This window comes from Narcine bancroftii, chromosome 9 (assembly GCF_036971445.1).
Source record: "Narcine bancroftii isolate sNarBan1 chromosome 9, sNarBan1.hap1, whole genome shotgun sequence".
NCBI lineage: Eukaryota > Metazoa > Chordata > Chondrichthyes > Torpediniformes > Narcinidae > Narcine > Narcine bancroftii.
Genome location: NC_091477.1, coordinates 82057090 through 82080922, shown reverse-complemented (window position 1 = coordinate 82080922; position 23833 = coordinate 82057090). Strand labels below are relative to the sequence as shown.

General features: G+C 38.7%; 1 protein-coding gene and 1 long non-coding RNA gene across 4 annotated transcripts in view; one reads left to right on the top strand and one right to left on the bottom strand.

The window, feature by feature from the left end:
• Window positions 1–23833, top strand: part of LOC138742345 (uncharacterized) — a 209486-nt gene that overhangs the window by 110180 nt on the left and 75473 nt on the right. For both annotated transcript variants that reach the window (XR_011344094.1, XR_011344093.1), the window contains exon 3: window positions 1783–1862. This is a non-coding gene — a long non-coding RNA (uncharacterized lncRNA). The remainder of the gene's footprint in view (window positions 1–1782; window positions 1863–23833) is intronic.
• LOC138742342 (beta-galactoside alpha-2,6-sialyltransferase 1-like) overlaps window positions 1–23833 on the bottom strand; it is a 69535-nt gene that overhangs the window by 38578 nt on the left and 7124 nt on the right. Inside the window, exon 1 of one of the 2 annotated variants that reach the window (XM_069896632.1) lies at window positions 18727–18880. The exons of the other annotated variant lie outside the window; for it this stretch is intronic. The gene's annotated coding sequence lies outside the window, so the exon portion shown is untranslated. Of the gene's footprint in view, window positions 1–18726; window positions 18881–23833 lie in introns of those variants that run through there. 2 annotated transcript variants of the gene reach the window in all.

Genomic DNA, 23833 nt, shown 5'->3' with positions numbered 1-23833 from the left:
GTTATAAAACCTTTGTTGACATCTGAAATGAATGAAATAGTTTAAATGAAGCTGGTATAAGTTTAGAATTAAATAGTGTTAAGACACGTGTGGATGCATCTTATGAAGAATTTAAAAAAATTCAGACTGCTTTTTTGGACTGTAAACAACAAGTGACTTCTAACAGAAAAAGTGTTGAAGGTGGAAAAATCAGTCATAGAATTAGGAGATCATGAGAAGGAACTAGAAAGAAAAATAGATTATTTGGAGAATCAAAGCAGAAGAAATAATGTGAAAATTGTTGGTTTGCCAGAAGGTATAGAAGGACAAGATCCTCTTTATTTTTTTTAAAGACTGGATTCTGCAAATATTAGGGCAAGAATTTTTCTCTGGGGGATTGTCACTGGAAAGAGCCCATAGAGCCTTAAGAAGAACACCCTCAGCTGGTCAACCACTGAGACCGGTAATAATTTGATCTTTGAGTTATTTGGATAAAGAAGCAATACTTTGACTTGCAGTACAAAATGCGAGACAATGACAAACCCCATTATTAATTCAGAATAGCAGAGTCATTTTTTATCCTGATCTGAGTCAAGATGTCATTCAACGTTGACGTCGATTCAATCCAGTTAAAGAAGTTTTGTGGCGTAAAGGTTATAAGTCTACTTTTCGTTACCCTGCAGTGTTGAAGGTGTATTATGGAGACTATCAATTTTGGTTTTTTGAAACTGATTGTGAAGCAATGATTTTTGCTGACTCATTGCCAGATATAAGAGGACAAAGACATAGCCCACCATTATCTCCTAAAGAAAAATCTGGTTGCTCTAGAAACGGAAGAAATGGCAAAAATGGGAAAAATGGGAATGGAAAGAGTCCACCTCCTTCTGAAATGGGATCTTCGAGATTGGAATCTTCTGGATGAAAAGAAGAATTTTCTTATTCTATTTTTTTTGTTGTTATTATGATACTTGGATGTTACTGATTGTTTGGCTCGGGAGGGGGAGATTTGCACTAAGTTTTTTACTAGTCATCAGCCACTGGTGGGTGACACACCCCCAATTTTTGTTTAGGGGGTTACTACCTTTGGGTAGTTTATTTTTGGGGGGGGGGGGGGTATTTTCTTTTTTAGTTTTTAATTTGTGATTTTTAAAAATTGGAGGGCATATATACATTGATTTGAGGTTTTTATATAAAGATATTATTAGTATTTAGTAATAATAGTAGATATGTCAAAGTTGAGATTTGCTACTTTTAATGTTTGAGGATTAAATAGTCCGATTAAGCGTAAGCAAGTCTTGGCGTATATTAAGAAAATGACAATTGATATTGCCTTATTACAAGAAACACATTTGAATGTGAAGGAAAGCGTGAAATTAAAAAGGAATTGGGTTGGGCATGTATATTCTTCTGCATTTAATTCTAGAGCTAAATGTGTTGCAATTTTGATACATAAAAATTTAATTTATCTTTTGAATTTCAATCAATGGAAGAAAAGGCAAGATGTATTCTTAAATTGCATTGTAAGATTTTTGTGAATTTTGGACTTAATATTTATGCTCCAAATGTAGATGATGAAGTTTTTATTTCAGATGCATTTTTATGTTTGGGTCAAGCTAATGATAATATTTTAGTTGGTGGTGATTTTAATTGTGTTTTGGAACTTTTATTAGATAAATCTCCAAAGAAAGTTAAAAAATCCAAGATGGCAATCCAGGTCCAAGCATTGATGAGAGATCTTAATTTAGTAGATATTTGGAGACGTCTTAATCTGACAGAGAAATATTTTTCCTTTTATTCATCTAGATATGAATCGTTTTCAAGGATTGACTTCTTTTTAGTATCGGCACATTTACAAGGGAAAATACAACAAGCGGAATATAAAAGTAGGGTGATTTCAAATCATTCTCTGTTATATTTTACATATGAGACTTCTGAGAAAATTCAAATAGCTTATCATTGGAGATTTAATACAATGTTGTTAAAAAAATGAAATTTACTGATTTTTTTTAAAAAGCAAATTAATTTTTTTTAAAGAAACTTCTAATTCTGTTCAAAGTAAGTTTGTATTATGGGATGATGAAAGCCTATTTGAGAGGACAAATAATTAGTTATACATCTAAAATAAAAAAGAATCAATTAAATCAGAGTCTTGAATTAGAGAAACAGATTGATGAGTTAGAAAAGGAATTTCAGAAAGATGCTACAGAAGATCAGAAAATAGAATTATCTAGGCTGAAATTGAAATATAATACTTTGTAATTTTATCAATTTGAATGTGTGATTAATAGGACTAAACAATGGTATTACGAATGGGGAGAGAAAGTACAAAAAGTATTGGCATGGCAATTAAAGAAAGAACAAATATTGAGGACTATTAACGCTGTTAGATGGAATTCTCTTATTACTTATAAACCTCATGAAATTACTGATGAATTTTATTCATTTTATAAAAAGTTATATACATCTGAAGGAAAATAGGAAACTGGATCAATTGATCTTTTTTTAAATCACAGTTGAATTTACTGATATTAGAGGATGGAGATTTACAGGAGTTAGAAGAACCATTTACTGATTCGGAAATTAAAATGGCTATCCTGGAAATGCCAAATGATAAATTGCCTGGTGATGATGGATTTTCAGTTGAATTTTATAAATTTTTTTATGATGATTTATCTACAGTGTTTGGAGATGTATTACTACAAGTTGGAGAACATTATGAATCACCTGAGTCTTGTTCTAGTGCTTTAATTGCAGTAATTCCTAAAAAAGATAGAGATCCTTTGAAAGTATCTTCATATAGACCAATTTCGTTGTTAAATGTAGATTATAAAATAATAGCTAAAATATTAGCGAATAGATTGGCTAAATTTTTACCAAAGTTGATTCATATTGATCAAACAGGTTTTATAAAGAATAGATATACTTTCTGCGCGTGATTAGTTTGATTAATAGATTTCAACAATCTTTAGATCATCCAATGGTGATATCCTTAGATGCAGAAAAAGCATTTGACAGAGTTGAATGGAATTTTTTGTTTAAGGTTTTGGAGAAATTTATGTTTGGTCCTTCTTTGGTTGGATTAGGGGTCTATATAGTAAACTGGTAGCTAGAGTATTGATGAATGGTTTGACTTTGGAATCTTTTAAGTTAACTCGATCAACTCGTCAAGGTTGTCCTTTATCACCAGGTGATAAAGTATGTAAAGTTATTGAACCTTTAGCACAGTTGATAAGACAAAATACAAGTATGTAAAGTTATTGAACCTTTAGCACAGTTGATAAGACAAAATACACAGCTACAAGGTATGAAAGTTTTTGATGAGGAGTATAAAATTAATTTATTTGCTTATTGGTGTATTTAACAAACCCAGCTCAGTCACTTTTGCATTTGAAGGAATGTTTAATACAATATGGATGTCTTTCTGGATATAAAGTTAATTGGGGAAAAAAGTAAAATATTACTGGTAAGTGAAGGAGATTATTCAGTTTATAAGAATATTATTAATTTGAAGTGGACTGATGAAACTAAATATCTGGGTATAATTTTGAATGTTAATTATTAATCTTTATATAAATTAAATTATGCTCCGTTAATGAAAAAAATTAAAACTGATTTGATTAAATGGAAAGATTTACCTATTAATTTAATGGGAAGGATTAATACAATTAAGATGAATATCTTTCTGCGTATACAATATTTGTTTCAATCTATTCCGTTCATGTTTAATTGCTGTATATATCATATTATTTGAATGAATAAATAAAGTTTTAAAAAAAAAGAAAGATAGTGGACTAGAATGTTTTCTAAAACTTGCTGTAATAAAAAAAAGCTCTTAAGGATGAAGTATGAAAATAGGCAATCAAATAATATCATCGATGATACAAAAGTTTCATCAAGTATGTAAAGTGTAAAAGAGAGGTGAGTGTAGATTCAGGACCACTAGAAAATGATGCTGGAGAAATAATAATGGGAGAGAAGATGGCAGAGGAGCTAAAATGAGTATTTTGCACTGATTTTCTCTGTGGAACACATTAGCAGGGTGCCACAGTCAGAGTATCAAGGAAGTGAAGTGAGCGCAGATACTATTTCAAGGGAGTAGGTGCTCAGAAAGCTGAATCAACGAATGATGGATAAGTTTCATGGACCAGATGTATTGCACTCTTGGGTTCTGAAAGAAATAGCAGGAGAGATTGTGCAGGCATTGGTAATACCTTGCAGGAATCGATAGACTCTGATATGGTCCCGGAGAAGAAGAGGATGGTGAACTTTGAATTTCTCTACCCTAGGGAGCTGTGGAGGCTCAGTTGAAGGTTCTCATTCTGACTGATAGATTTCTAGACACTGTGAGATCAAGCATAATGGTGCTGAATAGATGATTACCCATGATAGTAATGAATAGTGGAGCAGGTTCAAAAGGACCATTTGGTCTACAATGGTGCTGTTATGTTTTCTTTGTTATTTACAGCATTACATGGCATTTCTCACCCTGCATTCCACATTTCTATATAACAATATATTTCTGTGTGAAAATAATGATATACAAATGGTCAACATTTGTCTACTCTCCTGTACCTTGCAATGCGACCATCAACTATGAGAAATAGACACCAAAAGGTGGAAATTAACAAATTTACTTAATTTAGTTTATCTTTGGTTTCACTTCCTGCATTTACTCATGTTCTGTCCATCATACACCTTGCAGGCAAAATCCACCAAGCTAATAAAGCATGTTCATTCAAATACAAGGGAATAACCAATCATGTTAAATCATTATTGATAACACCCAGCAGCGTGTTGGCTGAGATGCATGAAATGATCAGACATATGGCTGTAGCCTGAAGGGGAAACTGGCAGATTATATAATAAAGCATAGTGCAAAACAAAAGGAGGTTTTCAACCTCATCAAATAAGTCAGTTCTGGTCTGTGCAGTGTATAAGATGAGATGACAGAAGGCCCTCATTAGGAATGTGGTAATTGCAGGTAGTTGGTCTGCCCCTTGTTCAATCAGGTAACCAAGACCATTACTGAATAAAGAGTACGTTTGAGATCTGTAATCACCTTCTCATCTTGGATTGGTGAAGAAATGATAGCTGCATATCCACTGACTGGTCAACTTGCTGCTCTTGATCTCTAAATGTATATGAACATGACAAGATTTGTCCAATCACAGAGTGTGAGGACCATTATCAGGCAGGCAAACAGGATCCTCTTTCTTTCCACACACCTCCTCTCATCTGAGGAATGATTGATGAAATAGGCTTCTATTTGTCCTGGGAATAGATAGCAAGAGATCACCTTCCTCCAGAGCACGAACAAGACTCTCCCATTGGCAGAACCCAGCATCATTTTAGTTTAAATCACATTAAATCCTCTTATCCATTGCCTGCATGCAATGGTAAAGACCCATAGCTACAAATACTGTGATTGATTGAAAGGACCTGGAGTATTTGACAGAAAGTACAATAAGTTTCTCACAATAAGACTGACTACATTAGCAGATGCAGTGAGGATGTCAAGGAGATCAAAGTGTTAATCAAAGTGACACGTGTGCCAACCAAAGATTTGCGTATGCACACAGGAATCAAAATGGCCATGGGACGCTGATTAACAAAGAAAGTATGTACATTTTTGCTCTTATATGCCCTGAACCCCAATTATATTTTGTCAAATACAACATAAACCACAAAAAATTATATTTTTCTTGTATTTATCTTTTAAAAATTCAGTCACAAGTCTGAGAGAATCTGTACCAGAATAATGCAACACATCTGTGTATGTCAACAAAATATATGGACACATCAAAGAGAAATGGATAGGTTCTTGAGGGAGTAGAACCATGTTGGTCCCAAATATGAAATTAATGTTTATATCCATTCATGGACACAATTTTTCCCATTATATTGTATTTGCAGGCACAGACACCACCATAAAGTGGTGAAACCATAAATGTATGAAACCCAATCAAAGTACATTGTTGAAAGAATGCAAGGTTATTATTGTGTATTAAAGAGTAATGCAACTATTGTTCTTGATATTTATTCAACTTTTAATTGCCTTGCTAATATTTTATGAGCTCTTTCACCTAGTTCATAATATTTCTGTCGAGTTCTCATTATATCTCTTTCTACTCTATAAGTTTGTATTATATCAAATCTTAATTTTTTAGATTTAATAATTTTTTTTTTCTCAATTTTTTTGGATATGTAATTCCTTCTCTAAATTTCCAATTCATCTACCTCTTTCATTTTTTTCTTTATCTTAGATATATAACTTATTACTTGACCTCTTAAATATGTCTTCATGGAATCCCATATAATAAAATTATATTTTTATTCAGTAATGAATAAAATTATTCATTACTGAATAAAAAAAAAGATCTGCTGTCTCACAAAATCACAAAAATATTTTCTCTTTAATAATATTGTATTGTCTCCATCTATAGCCTACATTTTGTTCTTCCTCCAATGCAATTGACAAAATCAAAGGTGAATGATCAGATAAAACTCTGATATTCTAACTTTTGAACACTAGCTTGTAACTGTGCAGATACTATAAACACATTTATATATGAATATGTTTTGTGTCCAAAAGAATAGTCTCTATCAGTTGATAAAATTTGCTTGATTACATTGTTCTGGGGCTCTACAGTTAATCATGTCCTTATAAGATGGCACCAGAGGAAGGGGAAATCTTCCATCCCACATTTGCTCAGAACCCCAGTCTTTGCATTTAACTCTGCCATTACTCTCCTGGGTCAATAAGGAACTCTCCCACCATTCCAGAAGTTAGCAGTATAATTTATGAAGAGGTAAATGGAAAATCCTGTCATACATTTTCTTCCTCGATCATTTATTTCATTTCATACAACAATCATAGCTTAAAATCAGTTTGGCCATTGAACCTGTAGTTTTGCAGTATCTACTGCAGCAAAAAATGACTGAATGAAGTCAACAAGACAAGCAGGTGGGCAGTGTGGTAGCCGTCCACCGCAATGATCTAGCCGGCGCACTTGGCGGCAAGCGCAAGCAAAGGCCAGCAGACTGCACAATGGCACTGGCTCCAACAAGCAAACCAGTGGGTGTATGGCAAGGGCAGCTTAAAGGCTAACGACCCCAAAATGGTGCTGGCCTTACTGTGAAGCTAACAGACAGGGACAGTGCACGGGGAAGAAGGGCATTGTCATGCAGGAAAGTACCTGGGCACGGGAAACTCACTTTTGTTATGTATGTTGTGACGTCAGCCAAGGGGGCCACAGCAGGAACAGTGCAAGTATAAAAGTCGGGCCTGAGCCCTAATAAAACTCAGAGCTTAACCTGACTACACTATGTGTGTGTCTTCTTTTAAATAGCACATAGTGGTTAGCGCATCGTTTTTACAGGTTTCGAATCCCGGCCTATCTATAAGGAGATTGTAAGTTCTCCCTGTGTCTGCGAAGGTTTTCTCCCACCAATCAAAATGTAACGGGGGTGGAGGTTAATTGGGCAGCATGGACTTGTGAACTGAAATGCCCAGTGCTTTATGTCTAAAGTAAAGTGAAGGCAAAGGGCCAGTGTCATTTCAAATCAAGACTGAGTGTGGAGGAGAGAAAGGCAGTATAAAGAGGTGAGAGGGAGGGGTGAGGCAAGGGATGGTAAGCAATAGGTGAACACAGGTAAGGAAGGAAATAGATGGTCAATCCCCAGGCAGGGAGGTGAGAAGTGTGGAGTTGAGACAGTGGCTTGTCTCCAAAATTTTTTGTTTTATTGTGGGGCTTCCAAAATAGAATTTAAAAAAAATCTTATTAATATCCAGCAAATTAGGCAACACTCATAAAGGAAAAAAGCAGAGTTAATATTTCAGACTGCCATGAAGCATTAACTCAGTTTTCTCTCCATGGGCATTGCTTGACCTCTTGCATATTTTCTCTACTGTGGAGCTTGAATGGGCCTGTCAATCAAGGTTTGTCTGTCCCTTGCAGCTGGAATACAACATTAACTATCCTAACTCCCACTATAATGCATGCCCACCTTTCCCATCTTTGAAGAGGTAGCAGCTGACTTTAATCAGTGCAATATGATTTGACTAGTAGTGGCCAATCAACAGGTCCATTCATGCTGCCTGGCTGTTCAGTTTATTGAAATTGGTAACATTACCAATTGGTGACCGATGTTGGAATCAATAGTCACAAATTAATTACATATTACAGTCCTTAGTTTCAGAAGCTAGCAATTAGTCTGCAGTATGCTAACATTAGATTTTAGCAGTATTTGCTCTATACTAGTGATTTCCAAAGTGGACACTGTCACCCCCACTATGGGCAGTGGGAAGATCCAAGTGGACAGTGAAGGAAAAGGGAGCAGCCAGGGGGTGGTGAGGATAAAGGGGGTTCCAAACTTTCAGTCTTATTATTTAGTCTGCTGCATTATTTAGTCTGTCAGGTTGGAGGCCGGTGACCAGTGGTGTGCCTCAAGGATCTGTATTGGGCCCATTGTTGTTCGTTATATACATTAATGATCTAGATGATGGGGTGGTGAATTGGATTAGTAAATAAGCAGACGATACTAAGATAGGTGGAATAGTGGATAATGAAGAAGGTTTTCAAGGATTGCAGAGGGATTTGGGCTGCTTAGAAAAGTGGGCTGAAAAATGGCAGATGGAATTTAATGCTGATAAGTGTGAGGTGCTTCATTTTGGTAAGAAGAATCAGAATAGGACATACGTGGTAAATGGGAGAGCATTGAGGAATACAGAAGAGCAGAAAGATTTAGGAGTAACGGTACATCGTTCCCTGAAGGTAGAAACTCACGTGAATAGGGTGATGAAGAAGGCTTTTAGTATGCTGGCCTTTATCAATCATTGCATGGAATATAGGAGTTGGGAGGTGATGTTGAGATTGTATAAGACGTTGGTGCGGCCTAATTTGGAGTTCTGTGTGCAGTTCTGGTCGCCTAATTATAGGAAGGATATAAACAGAGTGGAGAGAGTGCAGAGAAGGTTTACCAGAATGTTACCTGGGTTTAAGCATCTAGAGTACAGGGAGAGATTGGACAGATTAGGTCTTTATTCTTTGGAGCGTAGAAGGTTGAGAGGGGATTTGATAGAAGTATTTAAGATTATGAAAGGGATAGACAGAGTGGATGTGGATAGACTATTTCCGTTAAGAGGAGGAAAGATTAAAACAAGAGGACATGAGTTAAGAATTAAGGGGCAGAGGTTTAGAGGTAACATGAGGGGGAACTTCTTTACTCAGAGAGTGGTAGCCGTGTGGAATGAGCTTCCGGGAGAAATAGTGGCGGCGGAGTCAATTGTATTATTTAAGAAAAGGTTGGACAGGTATATGGATGAGAAGAAGATGGAGGGTTATGGGCACTGTGCAGGGAGGTGGGACTAGAAAGGGGTGTTTGGTTCGGAGTGGACTAGAAGGGCCTAATGGCCTGTTTCTGTGCTGTAATTGTTATGTTTATGTTATGTTATTCTTTTTAAGAAGCCAGTGTGGTAATTTTCTGGCAAGACTCCAGGTGGCAGTAGTGAGCAAAATAAACGGTGGCAAGGCGTTCTTGTGAAAGCTGGACTTCGTGGCTGCCATGCTGTACTGGTGTCACTACACCCTGATCAACGCAGCCACCACACCGCACCCCCACTCAGCGATGCCACTACCCACCAGCTCTGCGCTGCCACTAACCCTACCCAACCCCGCTCTGTGTTGCCACTAACCACACTCCACCCCACTCAGCACCATCACTAATCACCACCCCCCCCCAGCACCGTTGTATGCCTGGGGGGGCACACCCAGAATATGGCCTGGAGGCCAAGGGAGTGGCAGCCTGAAAATATTTGCGAACCACTGTTCGATAGTGAATTATTTGCAGTGTGTCATTCACCCATGATAAAGTGATATTTGTGCTACATTTTTAAAGCAAAAAGTAATTATGAAATTATCAGGATAATGTATATCCAAAATACTATATTTTGGGTCTTGTACATAGTTTATTTCAAAAAAAGTTGGTCTGACTTCATCCATGATTGCTTTTATCACAGATCAGAATCCCTTTAATTACACCCACAAAAAGTGAAATGGAACAAAACAGCAGAGGAAATGGGTTACACAAGAATCTTTGTTTCAGATATTTCCTTGGCTCTCTGCGTAGCATGTTGTGGATGAGCAGAGGAAATAGACAAAAAAAAACTGCGGTTAGACTAAAGGTTAATTGGCAATGGATTTTGCTTTTCAACACCAAAAACAGCTCTGTAGACTTATTGTTAAATTGCAGCGATATGATGAAACCTTAATTAGACTGATGAAAGCCACAGTGAGTGGAGCCTAAATGTGCATGCAGACAAAGCACTCCAGTGTTCTTGTTACCTGGTTATATATTAAATGTACAACTCTATGATCTTGAAGAAGCTTGCAATACTCCGCAGGCGGATTTAAAAAGAAAAGTGAGGGAAAAGTCAAAGCATGAACACTGTACGTCACACATGTCAAACTCTGGCCCGCGGGCCAAATTTGGCCCGCGATATAATTATATTTGGCCCGGAAGATCATTTCAAAAATGTATTAGAGGTGGCCTGCTGGCCGCTGTGCCAGTTTAGCGCATGCACAGTAATACAACAAATCCCAGAATGCATTGGCATCAGCCTGCTAATCGCCCCCACCTCCTCTGTTTACGTTGCAGGGTCTCACCGTGGACTCTGGTTTTGGGGCCTGGCCGGTGTCAGGGAAAGCCAAGGCCGCTTCCCAGCACCCGGAACTGGAGGCCTCGAGCCTGACCTCGCCAGGACCGTTGCCCACTCCCCCTCCCTGCCGCAGGCCGATCCGCGACTCACGGTGACGGGGCCACTGATCCGCCGAGATGCCGCCCTGCAGCGAGAGCCGATGCCCCCGCACTGTCGTTGTCCAACCCGATCGCCCGCAAACCCCGCCCTCCCGCACACAGGCCTGAGTAAGTATTATGAACTTTAATCTCAGGATAAAACGATCTTCCAATAGTTTCGTGTCACAGTGATAAATATATTCCTGGCTAAAAATGGTCCTGCACCTGGATACAAGCTCATTAGGCATAAAACTTGAAAAGTGTGTAAATCAAAGGATATCTGTACCAATGGAAAAAGGGCATGGCAAATAACCCTGCTAGAGTTCATGCCCACAATCAGTCACCCATTTGATTGTTTCAGGAATCATGTTATTCTCCCACATTCTCAATAGCCCTCAGATTTTACTATTCGACAGCACACTAGCAACATTTGACAAATCCTCTATAGAGAAATATTATTTATTGAATATTTTATTTCTCATTTGTTAATGCTTCTGGAAAGAGTTTATCCAAAACTATTATTAAACATTTATTTTAATAAGAAAAAGTTTAACATTACATATGTTGAAAGAAGAGAAAACATGCAGATGTTGTTGAAAATTTTCAATAAATATTTAGTTTTGCCCTCAACTTAGTCCAAGTTTTAATTTTGGCCCTCCGTGAATTTGAGTTTGACACCCCTGCTGTACGTCATCAACTAAGAAATCAAATTGCACTACTACATCTTCCAATTTTGCTTATTTACAGGCTTATAGCTCTTTAACTTCAGCTACGTAGAAATGCAAAATACCTATAGAAAATGGATTTGCAACATTTTTTCAGGAAACCTGAAGAATTCCTTCATTCCTTAATCTCCAAAGTGTACATTTTGGTTTCGCTTTATAGGAAAAACACTATTTTATATCAATTTTAAAAAAAAAACTGGATCTGAAAGCATTTGTTCATTGCTCACCAAATGTCATAATAAATGACAAGAAACTATAATGTTTAATTTCATAGCTCTGAAAGGCCAGTCTTTAAAACCCTGAAAATGGAGTTGTTACTTTACAAGTTATCAGTTACCAAGGCAACATCTAACAGGTACTTACAATAAATGAATGTTTTTTTTTGATTCACTTGCCAGATAGGCCCCATGGCAGGTGCTAATAATCTCATCCATTATATGTAGCAAAACTCCCCATCTATTGAAGGAGCACAAGATTCTGAGTGAGCATTTGTTGCAGTGAACCTGCTCTGATATTGATGTAAATGAAATGGAAGGCTATTAAGAGACAGTCATTGACATTTATAATACAGAAGCTAGCCATTCAGCCCAGAGTGTCCATGCATCTGTTAAGTGTGATGAAGGTGTTTGTGATGTGTTTTTTTTTCAGGCACTGAGTTCCAGAACACCACAACTTGGTAAGTTAGCTAATTTTGTCTCAACTCCCCCAAATCCTTCCAGAAATAAATTTAATCCAGTGTCCCTGAGTTACTGACCTTGCCTCTCCCCAAGGGAAATAATTTTTCTTGTTTACTTTGACACAATTTTCTATATTTTAAATGAGTATCATTCCAGTCTCTATTGCTTTAACTTGTCTGGAGAGCATGCTAAACATTTTACTAAATTCTATGCACACAATAACAATTCAATTCAATGCCTTTTAAAAATTGTTCACCAGCAATATACTCATAAATCTTTATGAATCATGCTTCACTCCAATTTTGCAATCTCTCTAGCATTGATGAATGGTTGAATGAGCTAGGGCTTTTCTCTTTGGAGTGATGGAGAATGAGAGGTGACTTAATTGCATATGAGATTATGACAGCCAGCACCTTTCTCCCAGGACTGCAATGACCAATACCAGAGGACATCTATTTAAAAAAAGTGAAGGAAAATTGAGGGGAGATGTCTGAGTAAGAATATTCACAAAGAGTAATGGATATCTGGAATGCACTGCTGGGGATGATGGTGGAGAGTGGGACAATGGGGACTTTCAAAAGTCTTTTAGGCACATGGATGTAAATAGGCACAGCATCCTGGACTGGAGGGCCCATACTATGCTGTTCTATGTACTATGTTCAAAGACAGTAAAATTAATTAGACACAGTAAATGTTCTGACGAACAGCTGATGGAACACCTTAGTATAAATTGCAGCTGTTGGTCAGGAACAAAGTCTATGTGTTCAAGACTGAGTTCAAAAACATGTGAATGGAACTGGTGTGATTATTTCTGCTCTGGACAGGGTACAAACTGCCATGCCACATTAATATCAGGGTCCACACTCCCTGACACTGAATGCAGGCCTTATGGCGTCATTCCCAATAGGACACCCATCCTCATGGATGAACTCAGCAGGTTGAGCAGCACAAATGGGAGAAAAAGAATTTTGTTCCCATTGTGGGCTTCTCTCCACCGGAAAGACTGGATACAGACTGGGAAATTGCTTCACTGAGCACCTTCGCTCTGTCCAAATCAATGACAGGTGTTATGTCTCTGTGTTATTTGAGAGGCTTCTTAAATAACTTAGAGATACAAGATTCAAATAACAAAAGAGACTTTATTTACTGATGCCTTCCACCATCTCAGGAAACTGATCACACACACACACATATGCCCAACAGTGATGCACTACAGTTACTACAGTGAGAAGGCTGTATCATTCGCAGTTACAAAATAGTTCACATTATCCTGACTTGTATAACATTCCTCCTTCTCAAGATAAAGAAAAAATTACTGTTCTTTATCACTTTCTTTCCAGCGCAACTTAAGTAACAACTTGTACACTAATTATTTACACAACTATTTTTAAATAGTTCTTATTGATATCACACTGGCGGCATTATGTTGCTTCGCCATCTTGTGGATTTGACTGTGACCATTGGGCTCTGTGTTGCTGGTCCACATGTAGGTGATGTAGCTTGTTGTGCTTCACCTGACAACTGCTGTGTTGATGTTTCAGTATTGGTGGTTGTGGTCTCTTCACTTGATATCTCCCTTGATGTTGGTGTTGCAGGCTTTGCTGGTATTAGAGCTTTCTGCTTCATCACATCTTGTGTCGGCTGGATGTGAATTCTGTCCTCCACAGCTGATTGCCAGAGTCTGTCATGACTCAGGTTCTCTGATGACCTTTGCTGCGGTCCATGTTTTCAACATCAGTTCTTGAATATGCACAGGCTGCCCTCTCGAGAGTTCTGGCAATGTTTGTGCATATTTTTTTTTATAATGCTGGTGTCCTTCTTCCTGTGTGTCAGCCAGTCTTATTTTGGTTTCCTCCTGGTCTTCTGGAGGGTGTATTTTGCTTGGCAGTGTTGTTTTATATCTCCTGCCATCTAAAAGTTCTGCCAGGTCCTTCATGTCTTCCCTTAAAGGGGTTGCTCGTAATGATAGAAGAGCAAGGTATGGGTCTTCTTTTGTTTTGCAACACTTAACTAGTATGCATTTCACAGCTTGCACTCATCTTTCAATGAAGCCATGAACGATATCGTGATAACAAACCCATACTCTACAGACAGCTTTCTGAATTCTTGTGACATGAACTGTGTTCCATTGTCACATATTACTTGCTTGGATATTCCTTGTTCAGCAAGGAGCACTCTCATTTCTGAGGTGATAGTTAACACTCTCAGGTCTTTCACCCTTTTCAAGAAAGGAAACAGAGTAGTAACGGGCTACTATTAAATACCACTCTTGATTCTCGGTGAACAAGTCCGCTCCCACTGTGTGCCATTGCCTGGCAGGTACTTCTGTGGAAATAATTTCCCCTTTTTGTTGTCTGTTTCTGTATTTTTGGCATATTTGACATGTAGCCACCATATTTTCAATGTCTTTGCATATACCAGTCCAGTACACGGCTGACTTCGCTCTGAGTTTGCATTCCTCCATTCCCATGTATTTTCAGGAGAATGTCTTTCTGCATTGTTTTGTATAATGAGTTTTGATCCAGCCAGCAGAACACCATTCTCCAACAATATGTCGTCTCTGATTTTTGACATATTGAAGGCTGTATCTACTTTATCCTCTCTAGTCATCCCTGTGTTACTTGTTGAGAAAGCATTTGCAACACATCGTCCTTACTGTTTCTTCTCTGATCTGGCTTAATTTATTACTGGTCACACTGACAAGATGATGTATCTTGATCCCCATGTCTTCCATTTCATATTTTTCATTCAGGGAAAGTGGTGACAAGGTATCAGCAAGCACCATCTCTTTGCCTGGTATGTGTTTTAAGTCAAAGTTGCAGCATTGTAGTTGTAGAAGTAATCTCTGCAGTCTAGCTGGTGCTTTGTTTAGGTTCTTTCTCTGGATGTGTTCCACTTTCCACCATAAACTTTCTTCCATACAGAAACTTGTGAAACTTCTTGCATCCGTATACGACCACGAACGTCTCTCTCTCTCTCAATATTGGCATGCATGGACTACACTATTGGTGGTGCTTTTGAGGCAAAAGTAATTGGCTTTCCTTCTTGTACTAATGCTGCACCAAAGTCTCTGTTAGATGCATCTACCTGCAGAGTGAGGGCTTTTTTTCTATCATAGTATTTCAACTCCACATCTCTGCATATTATTTCTTTGCGCTGATCAAAACTTCTCTGATGTGATGGTGACCACTGAAATTCCACATCTTCCTTCAGATGTGGACATCTTCTGATGTTTGCTGTGTGGTCTGACATATGTGGTATGTACTGGACTGACCCAAGGAAACTTCTGAGTTCCTTTTTGTCCTTTGGGTGCTCCATCTCGGCAATGGCTTTAACCTTCTCTGGGCATGGCTTCACCCCATGCGAAGTGTACACCATTCCGAAAAATTGCCATTCCTTCTCTTTTATAATGCATTTGTCTGCATTAAGTTTAATTCCAGTTCCTCTTGTTCTCTGCATGGCCCCATGTAGATGAAGATCACGAGCTATTCCATCTCTGCTAAAAACCTGAATGTCGTCCACAATGCCAACGACACTTTTACACCCTCTGTAGGTCTCATTGATCTTCTTTTGGAACACGTCCTGGCTCACTTTTAGGCCGATAGGTAGTTGCAGGAACTTGTAATGACCAAATGGAGCATTGAACATTCTTAATAGTGTTGATTCCTCATCTAGTTTCACATTCCAGTATCCATTCTTAGCATCCAGCTTGCTAAAGATTTTGGATCCTGTTAGTTCCACTGTGATTTCTTCTGGTGTTGGTGTTGGGTAGTGACCCCTTTTTATTGCTTGCTTTAAGTCTTTATGGTCCAGGCGTATTCTCAAGCGGCCATTTGGTGTTTTCTTTCTCCACTATGGAACTTACCCAGTCAGTCGGCTCAGTCACTTTGGCTCTGACCTGCATCCTTTCCATGTCCTTTAGTTCTTGCCCCAGCGTTTTCTTATGCTCCAGTGGACCTTTCCTTGGAGCCTGGACGACTGGTTTGCAGTTGGATCTATGGTGATGTGACATTCAAAGTCTCCAAAGTATCCAATTGAACCATCAAAGCATTTTGTGAACATGCTCATGAACTCAGCCTCGTTTGTGACTGGAGGTTGGTTCTCCAATGGAATGTTTCTATTGATCCTTTTGGGTATCTTCTTCATCTGGATCTCATAATTGACAGAAATGAATTGCAACTCCCGGTAATATCCAGACCTGGAATTGCAGGTCCATCTGTGTCTATCATGTAGAACATACAGAGGATGTTCTTTCCCTTATGACAGCCATTGATCTTGGCTCTCCCGAGCTACTTGCATCATCATAGGCCGTTAATGAGACATTTGCTGTTTCCAATGCACTGTCTTTTGGATACCCTTTTATTATGTTCTCTGGGAACATCTGGCAATAGAGTCTGAGTGGAAGGACATTGCTTTTTGATCCAGTATCCAGCTTCACCTTTAGGTTAAATATCGTAGGCTTGTTCTGGATTGTCCTTTGTATTTGGATCCTTGTGCAACTTGCTTCCTTCTTTCATCTCATCCGACATCTTATGAAGGTGTATGGATTCTATGTCCAGTATCTCAGGAAACTGTTCTCACACACACACACACACACACACACACACACACACACGTGCACTACAGTTACAACAGTGAGAAGGGTTTATTGTTAGGTGGTTACAAATAGTTCCATTATTCTGACTATATAACAACAGGGATCTCCCAGTGGCCAACCATTTCAATTCTATGCCCCACTTCCATGGTGAGATGTCAGCACTTGCCAAACCAAGACTACCCATAAATTGGAGGAGCCACACCTGGGCATTCTCCAACTGGATTGCAATAACATCAAATTCTCCATTTTCTGCTGGACCATTTCCCATTCTCCCCTATCCCCCTGTTTCCACTCCTCCAGCCCTCCACTCCTTCTCTCCCTATCCCCACACCTCCTGTTTTGTTGCACCCTCCTTCCCTTATCCACCTATTACCTCCTGCCTGTGATCCTCCCCACACCACACCATTTTGTTCAGGTGCCTGCCTACCTTTTCCTCACTGATGAAGGGCTCAAGCATGAAACGTTGGTTATGTATTTTTATCTTTGCCAGATAAAATACACTGTTTGAGTTTCTTCAGCATTTTGTTTTTATGAAAAAGAATGGCTGATGTTTCATGCTGGAACCTTTCATCCAGACTTGATGAAGGGTGTCATCCTGAAACGTTGATAATCCATGAGTTCCTGCTGCAGATTCCAACAGCTTCAGATTCCAACATCGGCAGTCACTTGTGTGTCCATTCACCCTCCTCCTCCAATGTCTTCATTTGAGGCTTCTACGACATGGTATCACCTTTCAACGTTTTTGTGCACTCACATAACACCTTAAGTAATGCCTTACTAATCACAGAGCACATCCATGGCAGAGTAAGGGGAAGGTTTAATTTTAAGAGGCGTTGGTTACTTATGCTAGCTCCCGCTGATGAGGGAGCTAAAGGACAAGGCACCTCCTGCCTACTGGACATTAATGATTAACATCAAAGGCAGGAGAAATTAATGGACAGACTGCACCAGAATCACTGCGCTTGGGTGAAATTAACAGACCCCCAACCTGCTTTGAGGCGAGCAAATCAAGTCTGAGATTTTTAATAATGTAGCATTCATTAAAAGCATGTATACAATAATAAACTGGATTAACAAAAGATTCATTTTCGCTCAGAATCCACTAGATCTTTATTGGAAGCTACTTGTTGCCTATTTTGCAACTAACGTTCCCGGTTCGGAGTTTAATTTGAGCAAATGTTCCTGCAACAGTTAATATTTGGAAATAAAAGTGTAAATCATATTGAAGGTGAGGTACCTAATATTCATCGCAGACAGGTTTCTATGTTGAGATTTAAACATTATCTGTGAGAATACTTAACTAAGACTGTTTGACCCGCATGGCGCTTTGACTTTAATCACGGTGCCTGCTCGCTTCTTTCAGTTTGTCGATGGGCTCGGGGCGGATATGGTGACAATCATCTACTAACTCACTGACTGGCAACAGTCAAGGTCAACCTGGTGTGTGTGTGGGGGGACGGGGGGGGGGGGGGGACGGGGACATATTTCCCTTTCTCATACCAGTTTTGGTAAACCATATTTTCTCTACCCTGATTTTCTTATTTGCAACGTGTTACATGTTTTGAAAAACAGAAACAGGTCCTCTCGGTTACAACAGTGAGAAGGGTTTATTGTTAGGTGGTTACAAATAGTTCCATTATTCTGACTATATAACAATGACAGGTCAAATGATCAATTCTTAGTTACTTTCATGAACTAAATTTAAATAGTGTGGGAACAAAACATATGCAAAGCAACCCCGCAGACAGAGCAAATACATTTAAATTTAGAAACCGGCCAAAGAGACCTCTGGTTTTATTGAACGATGTAAATAGTTAGTTAACGTTGAGATACCCCGTTCTATGCCCTACTTACTGTACCTGTAATGTGGATTAAGTTGTAGTTTAGAAGGTCAGCCTTGCTCTCTTGTTTTAAACACTGGGGCACTGAACAATAAAATGATTGAAGTACTTACTTGAGAAACTGTTTCCCCATGTATTTTTGAAGGTTGCTTGTAAAGTACTGTGTGCGCACTATCATTCTGCAAGCGGCAAAACAAATGCAGAATTATTCAATTCAAAATAAATGAACTTCACTGGGCCACAATGTGATCAGATCACAACACGTCTCCGCCGCAAAGAAAAGGAGAAGGGGGCGGGAGGGGAGGGGAGATGAGGTCGTCAGAAAACTCTGCGTTTCTGGTCCATTCATTCCTTCCAAAAATCGAGGTTGGTGGTTGGGAAAAATACTATTGCGAGAGTAATTAAGTTTGGATTCAGGCAGAAATGATCTCTCCGGGCTCTTATTGTCAAAGAGTACTTCCACAAGCAAGAGAACTTATGGGGGCTTAAAACAAAGAGGAGCAAGATTTAAATATTTTGGTCTGGAAGCTTTCTTTCATTCAATTGAATTTACCTATACTAGCTCTTGAAAATAACCTCCCCATTAGTACTAATGAACTCCAGATGTATGTGCAGTAGTGTGGCAAGTGGGAAGCAGATTTTTTTTCGTTTCCAAACTTTACCATTTCCACGCTCTTTCCAGATCTAGAACCATAGAACACTTTCATAATGCCACTTTTCGGGAATGATGTATCTTAATTCCCAGATCCCTCTATTCTACCACATTCCTCAGTGTCTCTAGCATTTACGGTGTATGTCCTATCTCACACTTCGTAAAACATAAAAGTCTGCAGACACCTCCAAAGCACAAAGCTGGAGAAACTCAGCTGGTCAAAGTGTCCTTTATATAGTAAAGCCTGACGTTTCGGATTTTACCCCTTCATCAAGTTATGGAAAAACGTCAGCAGGCATCCGAATAAAAGGGTAAGGTGGGGGGGAGCAGTGGTCGCAAAGGCAGAAGGTAATAGGTGGAGAAGGGAGGGAAGGCACAGAAGCAAGCAAGGGGAGAAGGAATGGCTCTGTGAATAGAGAAGGAAGGGGATGGAGAGCTGAGGGGAAGAAGACAGGAGGGAAGAGAGGGGGAAAGGAAAGCAGGTTAGCGGAAACCAGAAAAATCAATGTTAATATGATCAGGCTGGAATGGGCCCAGATGGAAAATCAGGTTCCTCCAATTTATGGGTGTTCTTGGTGGGATAGTACATGAGGCCATAGACGGACATGCGAGTAATGGAGTGAAATAGTTTGCCACTGGGAGGTCCTTGTCACTGGTGCGGCAGGGTGAAGGTGCTCAGTGAAGCAATCTTCCAGTCTGCGCCCAGTCTCACCGATGTAGGGAAGGTCACAAAGGGAGTGTCGGTTGGAGTAAATCAATGTTGCAGATATACGTGAAGTGTTGCTTCACTTGAAAGGACTGTATGGGGCCCTTGTCTGTGGTGAAGGAGGAGGTGTAGGCACAAGTGTGAGGTGGGCACAAGGGGAAGGTGGGCAGGGTGCGCAATTGGTGGGGAAGGATGAGTCCACAAGGGAATCAGGGAGGGAGTGGTCCCTATGGAAGACAGAGAGGGGAAGAGTGGGGAAGAAGTGTCTGGTAGTGGGATCATGGTGATAGTGTCGGAAATTCCAGACAATAATGCGCTGGATACAGAGGCTAGTGGGGTGGTAGGTGAGGACAAGGTGAATCGTGTGTTTGTTGCATCTGGAGGCAGAGGGGACCAGGGCAGAGGAGCAGGAAATAGAGGATATGCAGGTGAGGACTGAGTTGATGTTAGTGGGTAGACAGCCAGGGTCAGGGTTCCAGTGGCAGCCAGCATGTCAGGAGCTTCGGTAGGTGGGTAGCCGAGGGCTGGGTTGAATTTGATGGCCACGACATTGGGAGCACTGGTAGGCACCTCACACTTGTCTGCATTAAGTTTACTTTTTCTCCAGCTGGTCCAGATACCCCTGGAAACTTTGAAAGCATTCCTTACCATCACTTCTCCTCCAATCTTTGTGTCATCTGCAAATTGATCCAACTTACCACAAGACTATACAGATCATTAATATGGATAACAAACAATAGTGGATCCAGCACCAATCCTTGAGGCACTCCACAGGTCACTGGTCTCCATTAAGAGAGGCAATCATCCACTGTCACTCACTGGCTTCTCCCATAAAGCCAGTCTCTAATCTAATTTACTACCTCACCGTGAACACTGCGTGACTGAACTTTCCTTGAAGAAGGGCTCAGACCTGAAACGTTGTTTCCTCTAGATGTTGAAAAGACCAGCTGAGTTCCTTCAGTATTTTGGTGTGTTTACTACAATCACAACGTCTGCAGCTGAACTTGTTTCACTTCCCAACTAACCTCCCATACAGAACCTTGTCAAAGGCCTTATTAAAGGCCTTTCCTTCATCAACCTCCTCGAAAAAAACCTGTAAGACTGGTTAAGCACAAACCTACTATGCATTAAAAACATGTTGACTATGCCTAATCAGTTTCTGGCTATCCAAATAATTGTATATCCTATCTCTTAGCACATCTTCCTATAACTCACCCACTACTGACATTGGCTCACCAGCCAATAATTCCCTGGATTATTTTTAGAGTTTTTTAAACAATGAAACAATATGAGGTATCCTCCAATCCCCCGACACCACAGCCGTGGCTCAAAACATTTTAAATATATATGTCAGAGCCTCTGAAATTTCTTCACTGGCCTTTCTCAATGTCGCAGGGAATACCTTGTCAACCCCTGGGGATATAACCACTGTTATTTGTGTTAGGACAATAAGTACCTCCTCCTCTTTAATCTGTATCGGTTCCATGATCCCACTGCTTATTTGCCTCACTTCCATAGACTCCATTTTCTGAGTAAATACAGATGAAGTAAGACCATTTAAGATGAGGAGGAAGTGTGGCGGCAGCGCACAGAGTGGCGGCTAGCACATCCACAATGTGGAGTAAGTGTAACTGAGGTGCCCTCTCTCCAACCCCCCCCCCCCGCATGAGAGAGTTTCTGACACTCACCCTGCATCCCCATTATAGTAAGTTAAGTTGTCTTAATTATTCTTTTTTTAAAAACTTTATTTATTCGTTCAAAAAACAAATAATATATGACATATGCAGCAATTAAACATGAACATAAACATTTTTTATATATAAAAAAAGAGAAAAAAGAAGCCAAAAAAAAGAAAAAATCCCTCCCCCCCTTCAGTCAACTCTCCTAAGGAGAGCCATAAAAAAAGAAAAAAGAAAGAATATTTAAAAAAAGTTAAATATACATATTAAAATCTAATCAATATAAATTGAAATGTAAATATTCAACCACTTATTAATAAAAAAATTACAATTATCATGCAAAACATACGTAATTTTTTCCATTATCAAACAATATTTCATCTCATTATGCCATCTATTAATATCAATCATATTTGTATCTTTCCACGTACAAGCAATACATTTTTTCACTACGGATAAACCTAACTGTATCACCACATCTAAAACACAAATCTGATTCATTAAAACCATATTTTTAAAAATTTTCAGGTGTCAAATATAATTGATGTAAAAATTGTAATTAATCATTGCATAACGTGCATTTATCAATCTAGTTACACTATCATAACAAATATCTAACCAATCCTCTTCAGAAAAAGTAAAACCAATATCCACTTCCCATTTAATTTTAGATCTATCCCAACCCTTTTTATCCATACCATCCTGTAATATTTGATACATAAATGAAATATAACCCTTCTCTGGTACCTTCATAAGAGAAGTCTCAAATTTAGTCATTTTAGGTAATAACATATCTCTACCAAACATACATTTTACCAAAGATTGAATTTGAAAATAAAGAAATAAAGAATTCTTATCAATACCAAAATCTTCCTTCATTTGATTAAAAGATAAAAACTTACCCTTTTTAAAACAAACTCCCAAAATTTTTCACACCATTAAATCTCCAATGCAATAAACTTTGATTATGTATTGAACAAGAAATAAGTTGATTATTATACAATGGAGTCAAAGCCAATAATTTAACCCTAGAACCTATCATTTTATTTTTCTTTATCCATAACTTCAATAAATGTTTAAAAAGGCAATATCAATTTTCATTTTCTTAATATACGCCAAGACTCGCTTAAGTTTAATCGAACTATTTAATCCTCGAACATTAAAAGTAGCAAACCCCAACTTTGACATATCTACTATTATTAATAAATACCAATAATATCTTTATATAAAAGCTCAAATCAATGTATATAGGCCCTCCAATAAAAAAAATCACAAATTAAAAACTAAGAAAAAAGTTTTAAAAAAAACAATTTAAAAAAATCTCTCCCCAAAAAATAAACTACCAGAAGGTAGTAATCCCCTAAACAAAAATTGGGTGTGGATCACCCACCAGTGGCTGATGACTAGTAAAGAACTTAGTGCAAATCTCCCCCTCCCCAGCCAAACAATCAGTAACATCCAAGAATCATAATAACAAAAGAAAGAATAAAATAAGAAAATTCTTCTTTTCATCCAAAAGACTCCAATCTCAAAGATCCCATTTTGGAAGGAGGTGGACTCTTTCCATTCCCATTTTTCCCATTTGTGCCATTTCTTCCATTTCCAGAACCACCAGACTTTTCTTTAGGAGATAATGGTGGGCTACGTCTTTGTCCTCTTATATCTGGCAATAAGTCAAAAAATCATTGCTTCACAATCAGTTTCAAAAAACCAAAATTGATAGTCTCCGTAAAACACCTTCAACACTGCAGGGTAACGAAAAGTAAACTTATAACCTTTACCCCACAAAACTTCTTTAACTGGATTGAATCGACGTCGACGTTGAATGACATCTTGACTCAGATCAGGATAAAAAATTACTCTTCTATCCTGAATCAATAATGGGGTTTGTTGTTGTCTCGCATTTTGTACTGGAATTCAAAGTATTGCTTCTCTATCCAAATAACTCACACATCAAATTATTACCAGTCTTGGGGTTTGACCAGCTGAGGGTATTCTTCTTAAAGCTCTATGGGCTCTTTCCAGTGCCAAACCCCCAGAGAAAAATTCTTCCCCTAATATATGCGGAATCCAGTCTTTAAAAAAACGAAGAGGACCTTATCCTTCTATACCTTCTGGCAAACCAACAATTTTCACATTATTCCTTCTGCTTTGATTCTCCAAATAATCTATTTTTCTTTCTA